Source organism: Panthera leo, chromosome B2 (genome assembly GCF_018350215.1).
Source record: "Panthera leo isolate Ple1 chromosome B2, P.leo_Ple1_pat1.1, whole genome shotgun sequence".
NCBI classification, from domain to species: Eukaryota; Metazoa; Chordata; class Mammalia; order Carnivora; family Felidae; genus Panthera; species Panthera leo.
The window spans coordinates 130,742,851-130,751,793 of NC_056683.1; positions in this window are offsets into that span (position 1 = coordinate 130,742,851).

Consider the following 8,943-nt stretch of genomic DNA (forward strand, 5'->3'; position numbering starts at 1 on the left):
AATGCCCTTTGCCTCAGTTGCTTTCTTGCAAAATGAAGGGGCTAGAATAGATGCCCTTTCTAGCTTTAAAGCCTCATGATTCTGTGGCACATAGGTAGCCCAGTCAGTTGAGTGTCTGACTCTTGATTTCAGCCCAACTCATGACCCTAGGGTTGTGGAATCAAGCCCCGTGTTGGACTCTGTGTTGAGTGTGGAACCTGCTTAAGATTCTCTCTCTTTCTCTCTCTCTCTCCCTTTGCCCCTCTCCAGCTCACATTTTCTCTCTCTAAAAATGAAAAAATCTTAAAAAAAAAAACAAAAACAAAACCACCTCATGACTCCATGATTGTACTTGTTAAAATCTGGGGCTTTCCCCTTTACTAAATCATCTAAGTGATACTGACTGGGTCACCCCCACAAGCTGAGTCATTCAGGCTGTAAACTTCAGTCTTCTTTGCCCCTTCCATCTCAGTAATTTTCCATGTCCAGGCAACAAAAAAAAAAAAAAAAAAAGAAAAGAAAAAGAAAAGAAAAAGAAAAAGAAAAATCCTTTCTTCCTGTCTTTCCCATTCATTCCTAGTTATCATCCTAGGCAAATTTGGCTTTCTGCTGTTCCCTAACTCGTCTTGCCTCCTCCAGTGTTTCTATGTTATGTCTCTATTCAGATATCTATAAAGACTAGTGTCCTTGGCTAAAGTCTCAACTCCTGCCTTCAGTTGCTCAGAGAAAATCATTCTAGCCTGATTGGTTTCTTCTTTTCTCCACCAAATACCATACATAGCCCAATTCTAAGTCACCTGTGCCCATGTAAGGATAGTGCCTGAACTTCTTTGCTCTTAGGCTCTCACCCCATGTCCTCTATGAGAGACTTCTATAGCACATACCATTTATTTTCAGCACTTTGACTTGTGCCTCATGCCGTTGTTAACTGTTTCACAAATAAATGTCAGCTTGCAGATCATCTCGAGCCCCTGGAAACATGTTCTGCATTGTTTTTATATCTCCCCTCAGTGTCCAATATCCTACCGTGCATATTGTAGACACTTAATGAATATTTGCTACTTCAAAAACCAAATATGTACTTCTGTCATTTCATCCTATCCCCACTTTCATTTTCTGCCCTATGTTCTAACCCCTCAGATAGCTTTCTCTAAGTTTTCTTTCAAGGAAATTTATCTAAAACTTCAGTGGCCAGCAGAGAGAAATGCCAGGAATCACAGGTTTCCTCAACTATGCTCTCCTCTCTAGTATACATGTAGTTGACATAGACTTCTACAGCAAAGCTATTATCTATATGGCTTAATCACCCAGGGGAGTGAAAGGGACCCTGGAAATTTAAAGTAAAAAAAAGAGGTCTTGCTATAGGACATTGTTGACATTATCTATCACATGTATTTTAATGTTTATTTATCTATTTAAAATGTTTATTTATTTTTGAGAGAGAGAGAGAGAAGGAGAGAGAGAGCAGGAGAGGGACAGAGAGAGAGGGATAGAGGGTCTGAAGTGGGCTTTAGGCTGACAGCAGTGACCCCGATGCGGAGCTCGCACCGACAAACCGTGAGATCATGACCTGAGCCAAAGTTGAACACTCAACCAACTGAGCCACCCACCCCCTATCATGTGCATTTTAATGTTTTACAATTGAGTAGGCTTGCCCTACATACTGCCTCAAAAAAAGGAGGGCCCTACAGCTCCTTAAACCACACTCTGCAGGCTGCTTCACACTGGCTTAGATGAAGCACAGCGCCTGGTGGTTTTTTCTTTTCTTTTTTTTTTCTTACATATGAAATTTAATGTCAAATTGGTTTCCATACAACACCCAATGATCATCTCACGCCAGTCAGAGTGGCTAAAATGAACGAAGAGACTATAGATGAGACTGTAGATGCTGGAGAGGATGTGGAGAAACGGGAACCCTCTTGCACTGTTGGTGGGAATGCAAACTGGTGCAGCCTCGTGATTTTTTCTAGAGGCCATTCTCAGGATGGGGGAGATAAAAGAACTATAAGAATGTAATAACACCACAAATAGAAGTACAAAGCCTGGACACCAGACTAGATTATAAGAGAGAGAAGTTGCCAGAGGATGCAAATTCAGTTGATAAAGCAAATTCAACAGCCAGACGAATCGTTCTTCCCTTTGTTCAATGTCGGGCAAATAACATCAATGTACAAGAAGGTATTATTTCCCAGTTAGACCAGCCCACACTCAGGTAGCCCAGGGACCAAGGCAACAGATAAGTCAGGACTGGAGTTAAGTCATGTACTAATTAAAGAAAGCATCATTGGCCAGAGACAAGTGTAAGAGGGTGGGGACTGATTTGCAGCTGTGAAATCATGGGACAATCAGAATTCCCAGCTGGGACTGCGGTGGGAAATACCATTCCTCTTTTGTGATATGCTCCTAAGGAATTGTAAGAGGGAAAGAGCCAGTTTGAATCACCTAATTGCCAGAGTTTAGAATCTAATAGCTGTAATTATAATTTCTATATAAGTTTCTTTCAAGGATAAAGAATATGACAATTAACATGCAATTATATGGTAATTTAGAAAGAGCCTGCCAAGGATAGTATTCATAACCCCAAATCAACCTTGCAGTTTTATGTAAATAATCAAGGGAATTTGAACCAAGGAAGCATGGAATGTTGGAAAATGTAGAAGACCCAGGTAGTGTTCCTGTATGCCACAGGACTCACTCTAGGACGTTATTGAAATTATTTATCATGTGCATTTCAATGGTTCTTAATTTCAGTTATTATAATTAGGTTTATTAATATAATTCCTAGCATACAGAATATATGCCCATTGTCCAAATAAAGGAACACATAAATAATTCTATTTCCAGGAAGGCTGTTGAGTGCCTCCAAGGTGTTCCATTTATATTTCAGGCAGCTACCACTAGATGGAACTAGATGGTACACGAGCAGATAAGCAGGTAGCCTTCTCTCAAGTGGGGGTAGCGAAGAAGTAATCTTAATCAATTGTCTACAAATATAAATGTAATTTTGTGAAGCTAACCTCGCATTTTGGAGGTGATCTTTAATGTCTATGTATAAATTTCACATTATTCAAAGCAATTTCAGATGTGTTAGATATCTGGGAGAAACCACTTTAAATTTGCCCACAAATGAGTTCACGATCCAGTGCTCATACAGCATTCTCTGTTCAATTGCACTAGTAGCAAAGTTGAATGCCTACAGCTAAATGGCATGCTAGTAACAACAATTGGGCTCAAAGGGAGTTGTTGGAATCAGAGAAGAACAGCGTTACTAAGTTTTTACTTAGTTCTAGCCCGTCGTTGTTGCTGCCTGAAAATGGAGGAAGTCGTGGTACCGTATCTTCTGATTATTTTTGTAAAACCTCCTGGAAATTTAGATAGTTGTGTCAAAGCCACCTAATGTTTCTTTCACATTTTTTGGAAAACCTGTGTGGGGTCAAATATCAACTACAAAAAAGCCTACATCTTCAGCAACCCCTGTTTTAGTGACTCATCCAAAAGATGACAAACTAGAAGTACAAACTTATTTCTACGGGTAACCAATTCCCAAACCACTTGAGTCTCACTTTCCTCTGGAACTGCACTTCCTGTGCTCAAATGCTGGCTTGTCTATTAGTAGCGAATGTGGTCAAGTGCTATGGATTGAATGTTTGTGTTCCCCCTAAAAGTCATATGTTGCAACCTAATCTCCAAGGTTATAGTATTAGGAGGCAGGGCCTTTGGGAGGTGACTAGGTAGTGAGGGCAGAGCCCCCGTGAATGGGATTAGTGTTTTTATAAAGAGACCCCACAGAGCTTCTTGGCCCCTTCTGCCACGTGAGATTATAGCGAAGTGGGTTCTTACCAGACGCTAAATCTGCCAGTGTCATGATCTTCCACTTCCCAGCCTCTAGAATTGTGAGGGGGGGGAAGAAATGTCTGTGGTTTATAAGCCACTCGGTCAGTGGTGCTTTGTTACATTAGCCCGAAAGGGTTAAGACTAAGTTACTTACCCTCTCCTTACTGCCACACAGACTCTGAGATGGCCCCAAATGACCCATGTCTCCTAGTACGGATACATCTGTATAATCTCCACCTTGAGTGGGGGCAGGAGATGTGACTTGCTTCTAAGCAGTAGACAATGTCAAAGGCATTGGGCTATCACTTCCATAATTAGGTTACAAAAGATTGTGACGTTTGCCTCACTGGAAGACTCTCCCCTTGCGGGCTTTGATGAAACTAGTCATCATGCTGGGGAGGCCCATGTGACGTGGAACTGAGGGTGTCCCCTGGACAACAGCCGGCTAGGAATCAAGGCCCTCGATTCAACATACCAAAGGAACTGAATCTTGCCAACAACCGTGTACATGAGATTGGAAACAGATCTTTCCCAGCCAGCCCTTCAGTTGAGACCTGAGCCCTAGCCAACACCTTGACTGCAGTCTTGTGAGAGACCTTGAACAGAGGCGCCATTAAGCCATGCCCGGACACGTAGAAAATGTGATATAGTAAGCGTTTGTTGTTTTAAGCCACTAACTTTGTGGTTGTTTGTTGTGTAGCGATAGACAACCAATAGAGTCCACCTTACTTTTCTCATCTCTAAAACGGGAAACATAATAGCACTCCCTGCCCACGCTCAACATAGGCTATTGAGAAACTTCAGTGAGCTTCATCTATTCTAAGTGCTTAGGACAGTGCCCAGTACATATGGGCACTCAGTAGTGCTGGGTGCCTTTTCCTCAGGCAGATTCTAGAAGTCCAGTCAGGCATCTTAGCAAGGAAGGGATAGGAGGCAGAAACTGAGAGAGCCGTTTCGGTGCTGCTTCAAACCCAAGTGACAAATTATAACATTGTGCAGGACAGAGGGAAGTTTGTTCCCATCTGTGTACTACCACCAGGGCAACTTTGCTACAGGACTGGGAGGAGCTGCAGGGGAGCCTGTGGAAGCCAGGGGGGCCATGCCCACACAGAAAGCAGACACTCAGCCTCTCCCGTAAGCCAATGGGCAATGAAGAGGCACCCAGGCAGAGGCTTGTCAGTGGGTTTATTTTGTATTTCTATTTTTAAAAATTTTTTAATGTTTATTTTTGAGAGAGAGAGACAGAGACAGAGAGACAGAGGATGAGCAGAGGAGAGGCAGAGACGGAGGGAGACACAGAATCTGAAGCAGGCTCCAGGCTCTGACCTGCTAGCACAGAGCCCGACGCGGGGCTCAAACCCATGAACTGCGAGATTATGACCTGAGCAGGAGTCAGACGCTTAACGACTGAGCTACCCAGATGCCCCACATCAGTGTATTTATTTTTGAGCATATGTGAGGAACTCCTGGGAAAACCGGAAGCAGCTAAGCCAGCCTGTGAGATGAGCCTCTGAAGGGGCAGTAAGTCCTACCATTAAGAATTGTACCTCCGGGGCACCTGGGTGGCTCAGTCAGTTAAGCGTCTGACTTCGGCTCAGGTCACGATCTCGCGGTCTGTGGGTTCGAGCCCCGCGTCGGGCTCTGTCTGGGCTGATGGCTCGGAGCCTGGAGCCTGTTTCCGATTCTGTGTCTCCCTCTCTCTCTGACCCTCCCCCGTTCATGCTCTGTCTCTGTCTCAAAAATAAATAAACTTAAAAAAAAAAATTAAAATTAAAAAAAAAAAAAAAAAAGAATTGTACCTCCTTCCTTTAAGCCTTTTAGTGTCAATCGGGCAACCCCCAATGGCCTAGGAGACGGATCTGTTGTCTATCTTGTGTATTCTTCTATCCCCAGAATCCAGGGAAGGATGATATAGTTGATGTTAAATTAGCGTTTGTTAAATGACATTTGTGTTACCCCAATACATATAAATTCTTATTTCTTCCTACTTGGAGATGACAGTACAGTTTTCACAGACCTTTCTCTTGCCTGACCTTATACTTGGCAGTGGTGGAAAAAGGATGCATAATAATATTGGGCCAGAACCTTCCCTGCCCACAGCTACTATAGCACATTTCCAGGAGCAAAGGCAAGCTGGTCCTCAGGGTGTGTGATTTTCTACTTCCAGGGAGATAAATATCTGAATGGCAAGCTAAGTTGATTTATCTTGCTAAGACAGAAAATATCCTACATAAGTAAATTAACCAACATTACTCTTTAGCTATGTAAATAATTCAGGATGTGTTCAGAGTATGGAAGATGGGGCTGAAGAGAAAAAATGTGTGTAAGCAAATCAATAATTATGAGTTGATACTAATGATCACTCAAGGCAGGTCAAGTCATTTTAGTAGGAAAAGCTCTATCAGATAAGTCTCGAAAGTAAAAATGCAAACTTAGGGGAGTTGTCTCATTCGAAGAAGAATTACATGTCTTTTAGAGAATAGATGAGAGAACAGAAAGACCTAGAAAGGAGTGGGCCTTTCTAATCATCTTTCCAGTATTCAAATGATTAAAGGGTAAGAGTATTCTTCATTTCTATCAGTTTACAAAGCTGAAGCTTGTATCTGGCAAATGGCCTGCTGGTTTCTCTCTGGACTGTCTCCCTTGAGGAAAACTGAGGCAAGAGATGTGTCTTGTCCTCTCCCGCAAGAGTGGAAAGTCTGAGGTCCATGTAGCTGTGTGAAAGTCAAGTAGGACACAAAATTACCAATGTGTTCCTTTGAAGATTATGAGGTCTTCTAGAATCACCTATTAAAAGACAGATAACCCTGGAATCAGAGTACTTTATTAAGGATTATGGACATTGGCAGCAATAGAAGATCGGAGGTGTGAGAGTGGGAGATTCTCAGCACCCTCAGGATGGTGAACAGGACTGGATGGAGTGGCAGAGGTCTCCAAATTTAGCTGTGAAAGTTCACCTCCTCTTTGTTCCACCTGTGGCCTTGGGTGAAAAGCTAAATTTTCCACCCAACCACCCTAAGTCTAAGTCTGTATGTGTGTGTGTTTTATGCAGATTGCACATTAATTCTGGCATAATCAGAACTGCATAGCATACAATGCTGACATCACCATGCCCAATTTGCTTGGAGTTTCCTGGGAAAATTTTGTTTCACGCACACATTTTATTGAGTTTCTTGGACACAAAGGAAGAACCAAAGTTAACTGCCCTTGATATCCTTCTCACAGAATTTCTGGAGCTAGCTTCACGGGCATTATATGTTCCCCAAGGCATTATGACTGTTCATATCACCCGTATTTTATAAGTAGGAAGGACAGTAAAATCAATTTCTGAACCAAGGCCTGCATCTAGGACCTGGCTCCCACATACTGTGATTTAATTAAGAAGACATTGAAAACAAACACACTGACACAAAAACTAAATTAACCCTAAACTGACTTACAGATCGCTTATCAGATGCTTAATTTCATTTCCAATGTGATTTGGAAAGACCGAATGCAAGCCTGTGTGGGTCATTCATTAAAACCTATGTCACTACAATGTAAATGCCTCATCATCTTCTTAGGGTATTTAATCTGCACCCACGTCTCCCTCAGACATTCCAGAATTGAATAAGCTGGCCACACCCTGATTCTGCCCCTCCAGAATCTCTCTGCTTATCATGTGCAGAGAAACATTATAAACAACATACGCTTCTATTTCTTCTTTTCCTTAGTGAAATCACGTAACAATGTTCTTTGGAAAAATAGAACTGACTGATGCCTCAGCACTAGAATAACTCTCAGCTGCTTCCCACATTTGGCTAAAAGCTTTTAATGTTTATTAAAGAATATAAACATTTGTGAAATTTGAGAAAGTAGGCTTCAGAAAGAGACAGAAGGCAAATAGTACTATTCAGGGATGTCCTTAATGCCAAGTGCATCAAAGTAAGTGCACCTGATTTAATGGTTGTAGAAACTCATGGCTAAGAGGGTCCTGACTTGGCATAACATGAACAGCAAGTTCAAAGCATCCTTAAAACAAACAAACAAAAAGCATCCTTGAGTTGAGTTGACCTACGATGTCTGAGAAGATATAGATCTCAGGATCAGGGATGAGGGGGAGGTGGTAAAATAATTCCCTGAGATGGGGAGCTACTCCAGAAAGCCCTCTTTATTCCCTAAGAGCCTCCGAGGCACATGTGAACCTAGGAATATCCACAACAGCTTCCGGCCTCAGCCAGACTTTGCTTTTGTAAAGGCAGGTGCCCTGGGCCAGAAGGGATGAGACTGGACCTCACACCAAGTCAGGAAATCTATTCTTCCCTTTGATCCCCTGCTCTTGCCTCAGTTGTTGAAGTCCTGGCATGGACACTATTGTCCTACTTTCACTAGCAAAGTGAAATTCTTTGCCCCAAAAGTCAGATGAATCCATCTTGATAAGTACAATTCAGCTAGGCTAATTTTAGGTAAAGAGCCCCTTACAACTGTAAAAGATATTTTAAATTACTTTAGGGGCGCCTGGGTGGCTCAGTTGGTTAAGCGTCTGAGTCTTGATTTCTGCTCAGGTCATGATCTCACAGTTCAAGAGATGGAGCCCTGTGGTGGGTTCTGTGCTGACAGAGCCTGTCTCCCTGTCTCTCTTCTCCCCCTCCTTTACTCCCCCACTCATGCTCTCTCTGTGTCTCTCTCAAAAATAAATAAACTTAAAAAAAATAAATATCTTAAACCATTATAATCTAATTATTGTAAATCCACTGTCACTTTCGTGACTTACTCAAGGGTCCCTACTTAGCATTTGGGGAAATAGGGACAGAGCATTGAAGCAACTCGACCTCCAGGTCTTGCCACACAGAACTGGAGGTAGAGCTGGGATCCCCTGATTCTGTATTTGTCCTCTTGCAGGAACAAGATGTGCAAATAAGTTGGACCTTAGAGATGATTAACCCATCATCTTGTAAAAGACACCAAAAGCAGACACTAACTGCTGCCCAAGGTCAATGTTAGTCATTACAGTGAGAACAACTGGGGTTTAGTAAACCTACCATCTGGCACCCGGGCCACTCTGAGCAGCACCTTACATTGAAAAGAGCAACAATGCTGCGGGGAACTGAGAACCTCTTTTCTCAGCGTTTCCAGTGGTTTCTTTCTGGA